An 18,277-nucleotide genomic window follows, 5' to 3' on the forward strand; every position below is an offset into this window, starting at 1 on the left:
TTAGAGTTGAACCCTTTGTGTCTCTCTGGCAAGATGTTCTGCTCCTGAATCAGCTGGGTGGGTCTTGCCTCTAGCCTCTTTGCAGGGAGTTCTGCTGAAGCGTTCCCGTGCTGGGCCTGCGCTCTGGGTCTGTTCAGGATCCCGCGGCCTGGGTCTTCTAACTCACTCGCCGGGCCTGAGCTCTGGGTCCCAATAATTTTCATAGTATGATTGGAAATACTTTTGAGACAGACTAGAAAAACCTCATCCAGTTTCCCCTGTGCCAGCTGCAAGGGAGTTGCGGCAAGGGTGGAAGCCAGTCCCGCCCTCCCCCTCACTTCCTTTGCTCCTCTTCCTCTGCAGTGGACTGGAACATTTTGCTTCAGTGTCCTCCCTGGCTATCAAACCACCATTCTCCACTCCAACATGAGCGCAGCCAGACAGGCAGCATGACACCCTCCCCACACCCGCTTCAGACTTCACCTACTGGTGTCTTTTGAAGGAAGGAAGGAACAGTCTGGAATGGCTAAGATCCAGAAGCAGGGGTATTTGCAAACTCAACGTTCACAGCAAGCTCTCAGCCCTGCCCCTCACTCACGTAGACCTGCAGCTGCTCTGTAAGCTGCATACCCTAGCCACTTCTCAGGGTTAAGTCTAGAAGGGCTGAATCCTATGCACTGCTTTTCCTATGCTACAGCACAGACTGTTGAACAGAGACTCACCCTGGTGTTCCTCTAAACCTGCTTGTGATTTATGTCCTCTGTAGCATAGGCTCCAAAGGTCCTACAAATCTACTTGGGATTTTTATCCAGAGTAATATATGTAAAACAGTCATTTCCAAAGAAAGAGCAGTACACACTCCAAGCTCCACATATCATCAGCTAACAAAGACTAGCGCAGAGGGCATCACCTAGAACAGTTGACCTGCAGTGTCCAGCACAAGCTGGCATGAAAAGGTGGCAGACGGCAGCAGCAGAGACCAGCATGTCCTGGTGTTATGTGCTGACGGCAGGACTGCTAGCAGAGCCTCGCCTTGCCAATTCATGATTTCCGCCTGAATTGAGCAAAAGAACTCTAAGCTAACTGGCAATACTTTGAAGAGTTGATGCCTTTTGAGGAAGTCGCATAGCTTTTGCTGTTCTCCTAGAGCAGGTCTGGGACAAGCCCGTTCATATGCAGAACTGATCCAGCATCCGTTGTCTCAATTTTCAAAGGGAATTTAGATTTTCTTCACCAGTAAGGTTATGGTGGTCAGTGATTCTAAAAGACACCGATGTGTGGATCTCTTGACAGGTTGGCTTACTTTGACTGACTTCAACTGAAATAATCGTTAAAGTCATCATGCATTCATTTGACACATTTTATTAAGCAGCTGCTATGTGCCAGATACTATTCTAGGTGATAGGGATATAGAAATAAACAAGTCCTAATGACAGAGATAGACAATAAACAATTATATAATATAGTCTCAAGTAGCAATATAAATTAGAAACTATATCAAATAGAGAAAGGGATGGAGAAATGCAAAAGGGTACAGAGCTGACAACCTTTTAGACAGGGGCAAGGAAAGTCTCTTTGAGAGGCTGGCATTTAAATGGGGATCTGAAAAAAGGGAAAGAACAGAGATGGACTATTTGAGAGGGAGAGTAGCTTTGCCAGGACTCTGGGCAGAAGGGTTCTTGGTGTGCTGGAGAAATCATGAGCATCCAGTGTACCTAGAGCAGAGAGATGTGAAGGAAAGAAGTGACCTAGGTCACCCCATGTGGGCATGGAAGCCACAGTGAGGACACAGAATCACGCCACCTCCCTGAGTACTGCAGAGGATCTGTGCTGTTGTAGGTAATTCTTGGCCCAGAACATTGTCACCAACAGTCCTTACTTCCTGATGCCTTTGCCAGAAGCCTCTAGAGTACCCCACATCACCTCCTGGGCCATTGACACCCCATGGGCGCCTTGGCAGAGCCCCTGCAGTTTTGTATTCACCTACAAGTGGTCACTTTCAGCTAAGGAGTTCCCCTTTGAAAATGCATCCCATGGGCTGGGGAGATGGCTCAGTGGAATAAGCGCTTCCCTGGCAAGCACAAGGGCCTGAGTTCAATCCCCGGTTCTGCAAAAAAAAAAAAAAAAAAAAAAAAAGAAAGAAAGAAAGAAAGAAAGAAAGAAAGAAAGAAAGAAAATGCATCCCAAGCAAAACCAGTTCTAGTTCCCATTCATATCTCAGAAGATCTTCTATCAGGAGGGTGGGGCCTCTGTGCTTGAGCTTAATGAAAATTCATGTCCCCAAGTGCCCAAGTATGAGATGATTTGGGCCCCAGGCAGCTTTCTACTAAAAGCTAAAAAATCTGGGCAAAAATGGTTGATGGCTACAAATAACCTACTACACAACTGCTTCATTAATTTTTTGCCAAATATTCCATTTTTGGCTAAAGGAACTAATTCTAGCTCAGAAAGTACACCCTAACAATTTCTCTACAGTTTAACTTTGAGAACATCTGTCTCTTCTGCTAGAAAAATTATTTTAATATAAATTTGTGTTTCCCCTCCAAACATAAATTTATAAAACATCTAGGTTATATTTTGATTTAATTTATCATATTTAAATACCTACTGATGGAAAGTGTGATGTCTTGTTATTTCCTCTGCTTTTTATTTTTGGCAAGACCGAAAGATAAATATAATTCAGATCAACAATGAGTAGTTACAGTTCTTTATTTTTAATTTTAGTGCTGGTATTTTCAGGGAGAGAAAAATGCTTTGTGTGTGACTCCCGATTTCTGCGCAGTCGGAGCACCCAACCCAACAGCCATGCCATTGAGAATGTAATTACAAGTCGTTACCCAGAAAAGGAAAGAAATGGTAACAATATGAAAATAGCTAGGATTAAGTTTTTCCTAATTATTCATTTCTTCCTATTTTGATATGGCGCCTTTTTCCTTGCATGGCTTTAACACTGTTACAAGAAGATGTTATCCACCAAGAAGGTGGAGTTTGTATAAGAACAATTTATTTTTATTTTTAAAAAGAGTATTTCCCTTTAGAAAAGTTAAGTGTATTTTCAGCACAGCTCAGAAGTTTTCATTCTTTCTATGTGAGTGAAGGACATGTCTGTACCATTTGTTCTTTAGGAGTCGTTCTTAAACTTTATGAAGTGTTGGTAAGTTAACCTAATGCCAAACACCCTGATGTATACAGCGTAACTAATGCCAGGCGAAGTGTGAGAATCGGCACCGCGGGCTTTTTCCTTCACAGTGCATGAAGGGAGAGAGAAAGGGGACGTGTGCTGCAAACCAACAGTTTTAACTTAAGATTTAATATAAGTATAAAATTTAATATTAATCTTTAGTGTAAGGTTAATATAAGATTTGAATTGAAAGGATAATTGGCTGTTCGCTAAAGTCCCTTCCTTCCTGATTGCGTGCCCTCCTCTCTTCGTGAACAGTTGTGGCTCAAGTCCTACAATGGCTGCAACCATCTGGATGTCTTCAGTGCTGCCTGTGAGCGTGGACCTAAGGATTGCTCTTGTCCCACCCTCGGCCTGGGCCTTTTGTGACCAAACACAAGGAGGCATCCTTGCTCATGGTGGCCTCCATCCTCACTGGTCTGGGGCCTTTTCCTGTTCCTTTGCCTTGGCCACAAAATTATTCCATTCAGCAACCCCTTTTTTGTTCTTTGGGCTCTAATTTCTTCTCAGACCTCTAAACAGATTTTTTAGGGGACCCTAAGCCATTAGACTGAGCACATGCACACTACATAAATAGTTCAGGGCAGGCATAATACGAGGCTGTTTTTCTTTGCCATCCACTCACATGCGTGACTGTCTGCTAAGTGCCATGTTGTGGAGCCTGCTTATTGTCTGGGGCTGGAATCTCCTTCATAAACAGGGGATTCTGCCACAGCCGTCTGCATTGACGAGCGCCACCATTCCTGTTCAGCAGCTGCTCTGACCCACACCCAGGCCCAGCATTTATCCCACTGCTCCTCCCTGTGTCACAGCTCATTATGCACAAGGAGGGACAGGAAGGAGATAGCCTGAGGAAGGTTGGTGCAAGGCCTGGGGGTTGGCTGCCCTCTTGGCAGTGCAGGATTCCCAGTCGTTTGTCCCAGAGCTCTCAGCTGGACCCCTGTTACCAGCCATCCAGAGTCACACTGTCCAGTCTGCAGTCCCTAATCACACATAGCTTTCAAGCACTTGAAACCAAGCTGAGCCAACCCAAAGTACGATGTGCTGTCAGTGCCCCGCCACCCTGGATTTCCAAGATGGAATCTCGGAAAAAAATTATGCTAAAGTATTGGAAATAATGATAGCGTGTTTTATATTTTGGCTTAAGCATACGATTAAAAATAATTTTGCCCATGTCTTTTATTTTTTAAAATATAGCTGCCAGACAAGTCCAGGTGGCACACACGGCTCCTATTCCAGCTCTGCAGGTCGTGGCGTCTCGAGTGCTCTGGATTCCCTCGAGGCCAGGCTGGGGCGATGTCCTCAGCAGTGCTACAGATGGTCACGGTTAGCTAGCTCAGCGCACGGCCGGCCCCTCGATCACAGAGAGCCCCACTCCGGGAGGAATACTCAAGCTGTGTCTTACATCAAGAGATAAAATTCTAGCTCCAGTGAGTGCCAGCAGCTGCTGGGAGAAAAGCGCGCGCTCCAGCTTGCTAGCTCCGGCGCAGGCGCAGTCAGGACGCGGGCACGAGGAAATGAACTCTCCTTTCGCCCACAGGAACCGGCCTGGAACTCCCTTGGGGGTAGGTAATGCTGCCACACAGTGGCCGCGTGTGTCGCCACCAGCATGTAGCTATGGATAGCAGGCCTAGATCTGGACACAGAGCAGCCCAGACTGGGACAGGGTCCAGCACCATCCATGGGATTTCAATATGGATAAACCAGGGCAGGAGGTAGTGTGAGGGAAAGGATGCTGTCAAAATCAGCGTGTCTTCTTTTTGGAGTTTTCCCCAGGTGTTGATCAGGAGAGCATGAGATTGGACCCAGTAGTTATTTCAGTTCAGCCATCTTATAAGGACTTGTGAGGTACAGAGGCACGGGCACCCCGTCCCCTCTGCGTATCCCACAAAATGCACTGTGTTGGCCTGAGATTCTCCTTCCTGGCTCCCTTGCAGTGAGAGAAAACCAGGATATGTGTAGATTCAAGTTTTGTTCCTGAATGAATTTATCATGAGAACATTGCTTCTCGGGGGCCGCCCCGTAGCTCAGCTCTTTAAGTGGCTGCTTCCACAAAGCTGTCAGGCTCAGGTTGCTGGGGTTCGATCCCCACAACTCGAGCCAGCCAAACCTGCCCTGAAGGCATTTGGAGAAAAAAAAAATTGCTTCTTGACTGATGAATACATGATTAATTATTTAAAAAATTTAGAAAACAGGGCCGGCCAAATAGCTCAGCGGATTAAAGCACCTGCTTAGGCAGACGCAGGGGGCCAGGACTTCGCTCCCCGGGCCTACTGTGCGGGCCCCGCCCCACAGGGGGTGCTGAGATGGAGATTGCGACTGGGCATGGTGGTGCATGCCTGTAATCCCAGCACTTGGGAGGCTGTAAACAGGAGAATCACTACAAGTCAGATCTATGCAGTGAGACCCTGTAGACCCTATAGACCCTGTACTAAAAACAAAAAAAAATTAGAAGACAGAATAAAGACAAATCCAAAGTACTGGAGAGATAGGGACTGCAAGAACCAGAAAGATAATTTTAGGAAAAAAAGACAAAATTGTTTAAGAAAATATGGAAGAATAGTGATCAAAAGGCAAAGAAAAATGGCCTTTATGATGGTTCCTTATGAGGAAACTACAGTTACAGACTGTGCTACAGTCTTCCATAATCATTCACCATAATTCTACCTTGATGGCAGAACTGCTATTAGTTCTGGTGATTTAAAAAAAAAAAAGATACAAAATTTAAAATAACCAAAAGAATAAAAATAAATGCCAGTCTTTGTCCCAGAAGAACTTCATGAATGCACACACAGAAGTAGGAAGCTGTAATACAAAGTGGTAAGTTCAAAACTAGAGGTATGATTAGAATACTGGGAAACTTAACTGAAGGGGACACCTCTGCTCTGGGGAGTCAGAATAAACTCATGAGGAGGTCAGAAAGGATTAGAAGAGTTTGCCGAAGGAAAAGCATTCTAGGTAAAGAGAAATAAGCAAAGTGGTATAAAGTATTAATTACATTAGCTTTTCTACTTATATGCCACCTCTTTTCAGTTAATAAATCACATAAGCCATAATATTTTCAAAAATGTAATTAGATTTTGAAGGCAAAATATGTACTTGTGAAGTACATACTTGGCCATTTATTGGAGAACTAGCTGTGTTTATTGTACAGTGTTTGCTGTGGTTTGAGTTTTTTGCAAGGGGAACGATACAATATTGAACATATTTTAAAAGATTATTTTATAGTCACTAAAGAATTATATACAAAAGTGCAGGAAATTTGTCCAAATGCTAAAGACTAAAGAATCCATCTGGGGGCCTGGATCCTAATATCCTGTACAAGTCTAGCTGAAAACCTAGAGCCCGTAACAAGGCCTCCTACAAGTTTAGTTGGAGGCCTAGAGCCCAGGACAATGTCTCATGTGGGCCTGCTTCATGGATCTGCTCTGGAAAGGCCCAAACATCAGTGGTGGAAGCTAGAAAGTCTATGCCAGTGAGATGAAGGCTGAACGATCTGAACTGGAGCCAGGAAGCAATGCTCAAAGTAACAACCGGAGCTCCTCCAAAAAGTACCACAGCCCTCCGCAGCAGCAGTGAGGTGCCGAGCTCCCCCAGTGATGAGGAAAACTGAGTTCCCATCAGGAAAGCCACCATGACAAGCTTCTCTGAGCAGTGTACCATCTTCCACTTCAGAGCCAGGAAGTGATGCTCAAGGTGAGGACCAGAGCTCCCTCAAATGAACCATAGCCATCTTCAGTGACAACGAAAGTCCCAAGCTCCTCCTCCAACAAGAACAGCCAAGTTCATCAGGAAAGTCAGCATGACAAGGTCACCCAGCAGAACAGCCCAGGAGAACCAGCAGCTTCCAATAGCTCCAACAGCTTCTCCAAACAGCATCCCTAAGAGCCTCTTTTTTTTTTTTTAATTTTTTTTTTATTTTAACATTTATTGTGTGTGTGTGTGTGTGTGTGTGGCCAGCTCAGCCCACCAGGGGGCGCAGCTGGCTGGCATGTGGTGCTGGGGGATTGAACCGCAGTCCCTATGCTTTGCCAAGCTTGTTCCAAGTAGGTGCTTTAGACCACTGAGCCATCTCTCCAGCCCCCTAAGAGCCTCTTGGCAGCTTCTCCAGCTGTACCTCTCATGCTGCTGGCGACAATCCTCAGGTGGGCCTCCCACACCCAGGACCACACTAGTTCAATTCAGCTGCGTGTAACAAGTTGACCACCAATTAGAAATCCACTACAGTGAAATACAGTGATTTTTTTTTGAGACAGGATCTCACTATGCAGTTTAGGTTTGCCTTGAACTCACTTTGTAGCCCACTCTGGCCTTGAACTCACTGTAATCCTCCTGCCTCAGTCTCCTTAGTGCTGGAATTATACTCCTGTGCCACCACACCTAGCAGTGATTTTAAAGAGCATATAGAGGGCCAGCCAGATAGCTCAGCAGATTAAAGTGTGTACTTAGGCAGATGCAGGAACTGGGGTTCAATCCCTGGCATGCCATGCCAGCCCTGCCCTTGGGGCACGCTGAGACAACCATTAAGACTGGGTGTGATAGGGCGCACCTATAATCTCAGCACTCGGGAGGCTGAAACCAGGAGGATCACTATAAGTCTGATCTATGTAGTGAGACCCTGTAGACCCTGTACTAAATACATAAAAAAATAAAAAATTTAAAAAATAAAGAGTATATAGAAAGTTTAGAAATGGAATTTTAAAATGAAAATACTCACTCTGAAATGGATGGTAAAATTTAGCTTTGTGGACCATTACAAGTTTTCCTCATTATTTTCATAGACTTTTCAACCTGCTGCCATGTTAAAAGAATGTTACACGGACTATGGACATGCCTGGAAAGTACTCGGGTACTTGGCAAAAGATTTTGCTGCTCCCTTTCCTGACATCACACCTGGCCAGGCCCAGGAAGGAAGAGACCTTGTTTGTGACTCCTGATATTCAGATATCGAGCCTTTAACTGCTGGTGAGCTAGCATTTCCTTCCTTGGATTTCTTTCATATAAATGGCACTGTTTTAAAAGTGTCACCTCCTTAAATTTTAAAAGGAAGTTAGATAATATTTACTGGAAAGTAACTTGAGCTGTTGATTTTTTTTAAATAAGCATGTCCAAATTACAATAAGCCCTGAATAGTATATAATGCATTATCAGCCTAGCTGAAGGAGAATGAGATTAAAATTGAACTGGGCCCCATTGCCTGTGTCACTCAGAGAAAGGAATGCTGGCCCTCACCCTTTCAAAGGGCTTGCACCACCTAGCAGCACAACTCTATTGGCTGACTTAGCCCATGTTCCACAAACCACAGCCCAGTGTCTGTCCAGGAGTCTCTGAGCACAGCTGGGGATTAAAGAGGGCCACAGAGGTGTGGGGCTAACAGGGTTGTTTTACCAAGTAGAGCAGAAAGGATTGGTGGAAGAAGGCAGCTCTAGAAGGCCCTGCCAGGTCCAAATGGAGCAATCGGTCCTCCAGCCTGTCTTCCACTGTCCCGGTGCTGAGCGGACCAGCATCTGTATTGGAGTTCAGCAACCTCAGGGCCAGCTTGGTGTTGGGGCAAGTGTAATTCAACCTTGGAAAGAGGCCACCTGGGGCCTTTAGCTCCTCTAGCCAGAGATTCTTGCAGATTCTATTGTTGGACTAATGAGCAGAATTCAAAGGTGGCCTGCAACTTCAAGGTGGCCTGTCTTGTTCTGGTTTTGTTCCTTCATTTCTTATGGGACAGAGATATGATAACAATGAACCATAATCTCACATTCATTCTCTCCCTGAAAAAAAGAAATTGATATTTGAAGCTAAAGTCCATCAGTAGTACCTGATACTGTAGAACTAGCCAACCCTAGTGACATCCTTACACTCTGCATGACTGTGTCTTAGTGCTGCAGGTCTTTTCCATTTGGGGATTGGTTTTCAAAGGTTGATGTAACGCAAGAGTAAGTGGCGGCAGTGGGACTGCAGCACTGCGTGTGGAGCCCAGGGTCTCGCGGGCCGGTCAGGCCAGCACTCTACCACTGAGCTACAGCCCCAGCCCAACAACTCTGTTTTTACGCATAGCCGCAGGGGCGTCTACTACATAATTTGAAACTATTGCTAGGCGTAATCCCATCAGACTTGCAGGGGACACCACAGTACCTTCCCTCACAGCTACCTCTCTGCTTTCTTCGAATGTGAGCCGCGTGCAGCATTTTGTGAAAACCCCCGGAGATCAGGCAGCTTCTTGAAGCAGCTTCTCCCCGCTTGCTAACTCCCTGCTTCCCCTGGACTCTTAGCCTCCACACACACTCTCCCGCATCCTCTCCCTCCTTTTACTAAGGACTACAGCATGCCTCCCTGAAATTAGAAGAGAAAAAGTATTGCAATGTTCTCCAAATCCCTGTAACTTGTAAAACTTTAAAAGCAAGGCATAGAAGATGGTCGACGTTGTGATGAACATGGGAGCGAAGAGTGGAAGGGACTAGTGGGCTGAGGGAAGCCTCAGGTGACAGCGTGCCCGGCCCAAAGCGAGCACAGGGCCGCTGTGGGTGTGGGCCCCACTGGGAGGGGCGAGGCCTTCCTCCAGGACACCCCGTGGGTGCTCACTGCGTGTGCCTGGCTTCCCCCACTGTGACGAACGGGGAGTTTATTTCTAGGGGACTGATGGAGCCATGAGTGTCTCCATGGTGTGACCCCCCATTCCTTGGGTTCTGGCTGTCACTCTAGCCAGAAATGCAAGCGTGGGGCCAAGCTGACTCCAAGTCCCAGATCCCCCAAGTGAAAATTAGGAAGTCAGAGCCGAACAGAACAAAGTCAAAAAATAAAGCAGTGTGGAGCAGAGGTTTACTCATAAAATAACACGTGCAGAGGCAAAGCTGCTGAGAGAAAGCGGCAGGGCAGGGAGACAATGTTCACGTGAGCATCTTTAGACGGTGTCCTTGCCCTCATTGTACTTACAGGGGTTCTAAACCAGTCAGGGTCTCAGCTTTTGTTGAAGGGTTATAAGGCCTTTGGCAATTGGCCCGTTCCAGGCCATCAGGGCCTTAGCCTTTGCTTCTGGGGCGAGCCGCTGCCGAGGCAGGCCGCTGCCAGGGCAAACGTGGGGCTTGGGAGCTTTCCAGTGAATGCAAGCGGGTCCTTAAAAATAGCTGTTCTACACCTGCAAAGGTTTCACAAGGTGACTTCCAGGAAGCCGTTCGTCCTTTCTGTAGCCGTCTGCCCTGTCAGCTGTGCCCCCACATTCCCTACCTGTCTCCCCTTCTCACTGTCCCTACACAGCTGTGTGACATCCTGATCTCTCCAATGAGCTCGTGGAGCAGAATCGCTAGCTTTCCAACTGCCACACCACGATGTAATTGCGAAGCAAACCGTGTGCATGTTGTGTGGCACCTTCAGAGGGAGCCGGCCTTGCAGTGGCAACCGGAGGCGGGGCCGAGATCTCAGCGACCTTCCTGAACAGTCACACATGCCCTGAGCATGGCCCTCCACCCGCCAGTAGGCCAGGGGAGAAAGGAGGGCAAGGTTGAGCTTACCAGGCCACTGTATATTTTTTATAAATTATTTAGATTAATATGATGTTCTTTTCAGTTTTGGTAACATTTTTTTTTTCTTTTTCCTTTTCCTTTTTTTTTTTTTTTTCTTTTCTGCCTCTGAATTTTGATGGACTTTAAAACAATCTTGCTATTTAATCTCTTGCCCCAGATTTAAGAAAATAGGACTTGAAATTGGAGTAAATGGAAAGCTCCCTAGAAGAGCCCTCATAAGAAAGCCCCAGATATGACAGTAGCAGTACACAAGACCCAGCAAAATGCTGAGGAGCTTAGGCTGTTGGGGGCGGGAACCCCAGGATTCATAGCATAGACATCCTTCCCACTGAGACAAGCAGGCTGCCTGGCCTCTCAGCCTCGAGCTGAGCCCTGGTGCAGTTTGGGTATTTGGTTTAGAGACAGGGTCTCTCTAGCAGGTCCACACTGGCCTTGAACTCACTATGGAGCCCTCAGCAATCTTCCTGCCTCAGCCCCCTGAGTGCTGGGATTGCTTGCATATGCCACCACACCCAGTTTTGTTTGCTTGTGGTTTTTTTTTTTTTTCATTTTATTTAAGTTTATAGGTACAATTTAGGTATCCATAACGATCACCTTCACTGTAGGGAATTTGTATCTGTAGCTGATATATCTGGTTTCTTCTCATTCCCTTTTCAAACTCCCTCTTCCCTTTCACAAAGCTCAATTTTCATTGTATTCTTTTTTCCTCATTGTTTTCTTTCCCTCCCTTCCTTTCCCATCCTCCTCCCTATTTCCCTTTTCCTTTTCACTGTTTCTTCCAATTTCAAAATACCTAGTGTGTGTGTATATATATACATATATATATGTGTGTGTGTGTGTGTGTGTGTGTGTGTGTGTTCTCATTTACATTTGCAGTGTCTCACACCAGAGAGATAATGCGATGTTTGCACATGTGCATGCCATTTATTTCACTTATGAGTACGGTCTCACAGTCTGTTTAGCAATAAATGTCTCAATCATATCTTAATGACTGAGTAATATTCCATGATATGCAAACAACAACAAAACCCCTTGTGTATTACTATTTGGAGAATGCACTTTACAGCAAGCGTATGCAAAACCAAGAGCCGGGTGTACTATGCCTGAAGCTGTAGCCCTCCCTGCTGAGTTCGGGTGGGTTCGGAGCATCCTCCTCCAAACCTTGGCATCTCTCCCACCCAGCGCTCTCCTCCCCAGCACAGCAAGGGCCACTGGACCAGGCCACCAACCCAGTGAGCATCAGTGTCTCCGGGACTTGTGCAAGGCTACCACCCCTGCCTGCATGGGTGAGCAGAACACTTTGGTTGGAGAGGCTTTTTTTTTTTTTTTTGTATTGGAAATTGAACTCACAATCTCACACTTGCCAGGTAGGCGCTATGCCAGGCTTTTCTTACTCCAAGCAAATAAATCCAGACAAGCCTGGTGGGTCCCTAGAGTCGTGCAGCAGTGCGACACTGTGGTGGCAGGAGCCACATCCTAGTGCCCAGCCATGGCTGCTGGGGACACCTGCCCTGGCGACTCAGCAAGGCAGCTAGAGCAGTAACAAGAGCCACAAATCAGCTCAAAACAGTCCCCCTGAGGCAGACAGCTTGATTTCAGCGGTCACAGTGACTGCTAAGATCCTGCCTTGCTTCCCTGAAAACAAAAACGAAACTTTAAAAAAAAATTACCTTTAATCTAACTTTTATGAATATACATTATATGAATATAATGTTTTATGTAAGCATATACAAAATAGAGCATAATATAATAATCTTCCTTAAACCCAAACTTTTATCAAGATCTAATCCCTTACCCTGTTGCCTTTGGTCTTTTCTTTAATAAAACACAATAGGCACAATTCACACCCCACGTCCACATCCACTCTGTTTATCTACCCTCCTTCCTCAGGGTAAGCGCTCATGTATTTGGTATTTATTGATCGTTGCTATGCTTGTTTTTTATACTGGTTTTAGACTGAGTGTTGAACCAGAGTGTCCATGCTAACCTATATCCCCAGCCCTTTTTTATTTTATATTTTCTTTTTTTTTTTTTTTTTTTTTTTTGTATTTTTAGAGAAGGGTCTACAGGGTCTATAGGGTCTCACTACTAGATCATACTCATAGTGATCCGCCTGTTTACAGCCTCCCCAGAAGCCGTGATTACAGGCATGCACAGCACAGGCGTCTCATTGCCCAGTTTCCACGCCCAGTCTCCATTGCCGGCTCCGTGTGCCCCATGGGCAGGGCCAGCCCGGCGGGTGCAGGGATCAACCCTGACCCCTGTGCTTGCTTGTGGGCACTTTAATCTGCTGAGCTATTTGGTGGGCCCTTTATTTTATATTTTCATGCTGTATCTCCTTAAGTCACTGGATTATCCTGCCTATGCTTGAACTTACAGCCTTCCAGAAGCTTGGTGTTACAGGCCTGGGCTTATTTTTACACTTTCTTCTGTGTTTTCATCTATAAATAATATATACTGGTATGTTTTCAAACTTTTGATAATGACTATGCTAGGTATTTTGCCATATAAGTCCTTAAGAAATTTAGTATTTTATGCAATATTTTGAAATTTGTCCATATGTGGTGGATCATCTATATTGATTTCTGCATAAAAGTCCTTCCTCTGGGGCTGAGGAGATAGCTCAGTAGAATAAGCACCAGCTTGGCAAGTGCAGGGTCCTGAGTTCAATCCCCGGTTCCGCAAAAAAAAAAGTCCTTCCTCCAAGTATGGTGAAATGCATTCGTCCATTTTTCCTGTGATTGTACATGATCCAATCCTGTCTGTGGCTGTGTGCACACATGCAAAGACTCATACACGTAACGAAGGGCAGAACTTCTGGGCCGTGGCTTTGTGTGTCTTCCAATTGATCCAATAGTGCGGAGTTATCTCCAAGGTGGCGTGCCAGCTACCACTCATGCCAACGTGAGAGTCCGTGTGGCTCTGTGTCTTTGCCAGCATTTGGTTTTCTCAAGCTACAATTTTCACTAATCTGGGTGTCATCACACTCTCATTTTGCTGAGAAAATGATATCATTGTGTTAATTTTCATCTCTCTACAAGACTGGGACAAAAACAGGCACGCAAAGCACTGAGTCCCCGAATTTAAGGGAGCACTTACCGTCTGAGTCATGTAAGTGTAGGATCAGATCAACACTTGCTCCTTGCATGGACCTATATGGAAACCTCCTTAAATTTTGTACCCTTGGCAAAGCATCTTGCTTGCCATATGATGCTGCCCAGATAAATTCCCTAGCTGATTTAACCTGCCCAGCGTCAGTAACTGGGTCTAAGCTCTTACTCGCCTTATAAACTAGCAGGTTGGCTGTTATTGTTTAATGGATGCTGGTGGAAGACATGAAACTCTTCAGCCAAAGACAAAGGGCTTTATTACTCATGGCCCAGCAAGCATTAAGATGTGTCGCTTGGTGTGGCTTCTTATGAACCCATGTGGCATGCAGGCATCTCCAAGGGCACCAGGTAGGTACTGCACACCAGGGAATGCATGCCACAGCCAAGGATCCCTGAGTTTGGAGGATCTGTTACTGTTACAGCAAGTGGAGAAAGCCTGCTCCTTGCCTTATCTCCCGCATTGCTTCTGCAAGCACAACGCTGAGAAATGGCCCGGGTGAAGAGCAAGCACAACCTCGCCTCATTGGCGCATTTAACAGAAACATTCAGGATGCCCAGGACCAGTGGCCAGTTGCCTCTCTTGGTACCCAGAAATCCCAGATTCTTAGGCTGATCATTAAAGCAAGGGAGGGAGGGCCTGCTATGAAATTGTAACTTCAAACTTTTTATATAATCGTAATGAAACAAAAAGTTTGCACAAAGCACATTCAGTAGCATCTGGATACATTGTGTCCTGGATTTCCAGCTTTAAACGATCATAGTATATAAAAGTATCAATAGGAAGTTTTGCTGAGTATTCACCAATGTAAAATTTGACTTTAGATGACCTGTTCAAAATTGATATGAAAACTGGGTTTGGTGGTACAGGCTTATAATCCCGGCCCTCAGGAGTCAGAGGCAGAGGACTGCCGTAAGTTTGAAGCCAGTCTGTGCAGTCTGCGCTACATATTAAGTTCAAGGTCAACCTGAACTACATAGCAAGTCCCCGTCTCAAAGAAAAAAAAAAAAAAAGGGGGTGCTGGTGAGATGGCTCAGTGGTCTAAAGCACCTACTTGGAACAAGCTTAGCAAACCACAGGGACCATGGTTCAATCCCCCAGCACCACATGCCAGCCCGCCCCGCCCCCTGGTGGGCTGAGCTGGCCACACACACACACACACACACACACACACAAACAATAAATAAATAAATGTAAAAAAAATTTAAAAAAAAAAAGATGCAAAAATTGGAGCTCTCATAAAGCATTTAAAAGAGCAATATCCTATAGGTTTTTACCACAATCTATGATCATATACATACATCACAATCATTTTTATTAATGCTTTTTAAAGCTATGTATTTATAGAGGATTCCATCACTGTGGGTAAAATCAGGGAAATACAATGTTTTTAAACAGCCTAGGAAAATAAAGACCTGAAAGTAATAAACTATATGTTTCAAACTTATCAACCAAGGATTCACTCCTTTGGAACTACTTAGATTTATCTTGGTGGGGCTTGTGAGAAAGAGAGAGAGAGAGAGAGAGAGAGAGAGAGAGAGAGAGAGAGAGAGAGAGAACGAGAGAGAGAGAGAACGAGAGAGAGAGAACGAACGAACACATGTGAGCAAGCAAACAAACTGATAATCTGATAGGAAATGGAGAAGTCATTCATTGTAAACACACAGTTGAAGAGCTTGTAGCAGACAAAGCTCCTGAGACTCCCATTTCCTAAATTGACCTAAACATACATTTACTGTGTGTACTCTGGTGATGAGTATTAAGAAGACTGACTAGAACTCGCACATAATTTCTAAGTTGTCCTTGTTTGAACCCAAATATTTATGTAAATAGATTCCAGGCCTAAGAATTGGTGGATTTTAAAGTCTACATGCGACACAGCTAAATGCCATACAGAAAAACAAAGATTTAGTAGATAGCCACTGCTAATAAAAGTTTGTTAGACTCGAACTATGACAGCAAGGGGTTGTGCTGGACTTGCGGAGGCTGTAATGTTATTTCAGAGTAAAGTCGCTGTCCACTCACTTGGTCCCAAGGGAGACCCTGCACAGTTAAATTACACTCTGTGTCAGCGCAGACCCTCCGGAGTGCCTCTCAAATAAAGCTGAGCCTTTTGTTTTTCCTTTTGGCCACTTCTAAAATGAATTTGGATTTGTCCTTCATTTCTGGAAGCAGCTGGCTTTAATTAGAAGACAATTATGAGCTTTTTTCTTCCAAACTAAACAGAGCCCAATGTTGTTTTTCCACAGTAAGATTGTATCACCCATCACAATCCAACTGCAAAAAACCAGAAGTTAAAAGATTCTGTCAGACAACTGAGCTTTTGCTGCAGTGACACCAAGCAACTGGTTTGTCTGGATTTTTTTCCACTGAACTCACTAACCTAAATGGTTTCTGTATAGACATAACATTCCCCTCCAGGGTTTTGTTTTTATTAATCCTGAGCAAACATGTGTAAATGTGAACAAGGTTATTCTTTAACTTTGCAGATTGTTCACTTTTGATGTTTGTCACATTCCTTAAAAGAGGAACCCCAACAGCACAAAGGCACCAGGGACCCCGATGGTGGCCAGAGCCTACCGACATGCTTTCCTCCATCCCAAAGCCTTGAGTGCTCATGCAGCACCTCCCTGGTCACACAGTAAGAGAGGAATCCCGCTGTGTCAGGCAGCCCTATCTGTCAGCCAGAATCTTCTATGAAATCAAGGTCGGCCTCCTGAGACTTCCTTCTGGCTCTTGTCCTACCCACTAGAACTATTAGAACTGTTGGCAGCCCTTTGCATAGACACTCCTTTCTTGACTAGTTCAAATTTCCACTACAAAAGGAAGAGTCGCTGTTTTCTTCTACTTTGCGGCAGAGGTACGCTTATCCCACTTTTGAGAATCTCCCCATCCAAGGATTTGCCTCCTGGGCAGGTTTCTTAAAAACAGCCCAAGGGTATGAGTCCTTCTCACTGTCCAGAAAAACAAAAACCAAAGCTAATGATGCGCTTTCCTTGCGGTTCATTTTGTCTATGATGAAGAATGGGCTTAGCTTTCAAGCACGGTTCAGGATTTGGTCGACCTCTTCCAGGACATCTTCCGCTTTCACATGTCCCTTGCGGTAAGGCAGATACATCATCAGAACCATGGCATCCACTTCCGCTTGTCTCTTGACCTTCTCTTAACCTTTAGAGTCTTTTTGAATCCATTTTTTAATGGAGTTGAAATTCACACAACATAAATGTAACCATTTTTAAATGAACAGCAACTCAGGAGCACAATATTTTGGGACCACTACATCTATCAAAATTAATTCCAAAACATTTTCAGTCACATACCCCCCAAAAAAGAATGGATCCATTGCTAGCACTCAAAACAGCAGGCATCCTCTGATCCTCTGACTTCATAATTATTAAGTCTTTTTAAAATAAATGCATGAGGGCTGGTGGGATGGCTCAGTGGTCTAAAGCACCTACTTAGAACAAGCTTAGCAAAGCACAGGGACCACGGTTCAATCCCCCAGCACCACATGCCAGCCAGCCCCGCCCCCTGGTGGGCTGAGCTGGCTACACACACACACACACACACACACACACACACACACACAAATAAATAAATAAATTTAAAAAAAAATAAATGCATGAAAAAAACAAAAAAATAAAAAAGGGGGGACTGGGGAGATGGCTCAGTAGAATAAGCGCTTGTCTGACAAGTGAAAGGGCCTGAGTTCAATCCCCAGTTCTGCCAAAAAATAAAATTAAATTAAAAAATAAAATAAAATAAATGTATGGAATTATTTGACATTTTCCAAGACCTGAAATCTGGGAGCCACTCTGAACAGTTTTGGCCGTTAGTTTAATTATATAAACATATTTAATTATTTTAACAAATCAAAATAGTTCTAGCGTAGGTAAAGTGATATGCTTATATTTCAGTGTTTCCCACAGTCTGTCCTTAGCTAACACAATGCATTTCTGTGACCCGAGCTTGTGAGTGGGACTCTGATGGGGCCACGTCTGATGGCATCTGTGTGAGCCACTCTGATCCCGCCTCAGGCATTGGGCCAGCCATTGCTTGTTTAAAAAGAACGTGCAAGGGGCCAGACACAAACAATGCAAAAGCCAACAACTACCAGCTGAGTGCCTCCCACCGCAGGGGCTGCAGCCTGGGTGAGTTCTCAGGGGCAGGCCACCAACTTGGGTGCATTTTAAAGCTGATATTGTCAGGGCTGGCCAGATAGCTTAGTGGACTAAAGCGCCTGCTTAATCAGAGTACAGCGGCCATAGTTTGATCCTCGGATGGCAACTGAGATTGCATGTGGTGGTGCACACCTGTAATCCCAGCCCTTGGGAGATTAAAAACAGGAAAATCACAACAAGTCTGATCTACGTAGTGAGACCCTGTGGACTCTGTCCTAAATACATTTAAAAAAGAAAAAAAGCTGATGTGCTGATGTTGTCATTGTCAGCCATAAAACTCTCTAACTGTAAGCACCTAAGAGTCCCACTAGCCTCTA

At 45.0% G+C, this 18,277-nt stretch overlaps 1 pseudogene; it reads left to right on the forward strand.

Moving 5' to 3' along the window:
• LOC105742716 overlaps positions 1–18,277 on the forward strand; it is a 94,857-nt pseudogene that overhangs the window by 3,872 nt on the left and 72,708 nt on the right.

This window comes from Octodon degus, unplaced genomic scaffold (assembly GCF_000260255.1).
Source record: "Octodon degus isolate 3935 unplaced genomic scaffold, OctDeg1.0 scaffold00068, whole genome shotgun sequence".
Lineage (NCBI taxonomy): Eukaryota > Metazoa > Chordata > Mammalia > Rodentia > Octodontidae > Octodon > Octodon degus.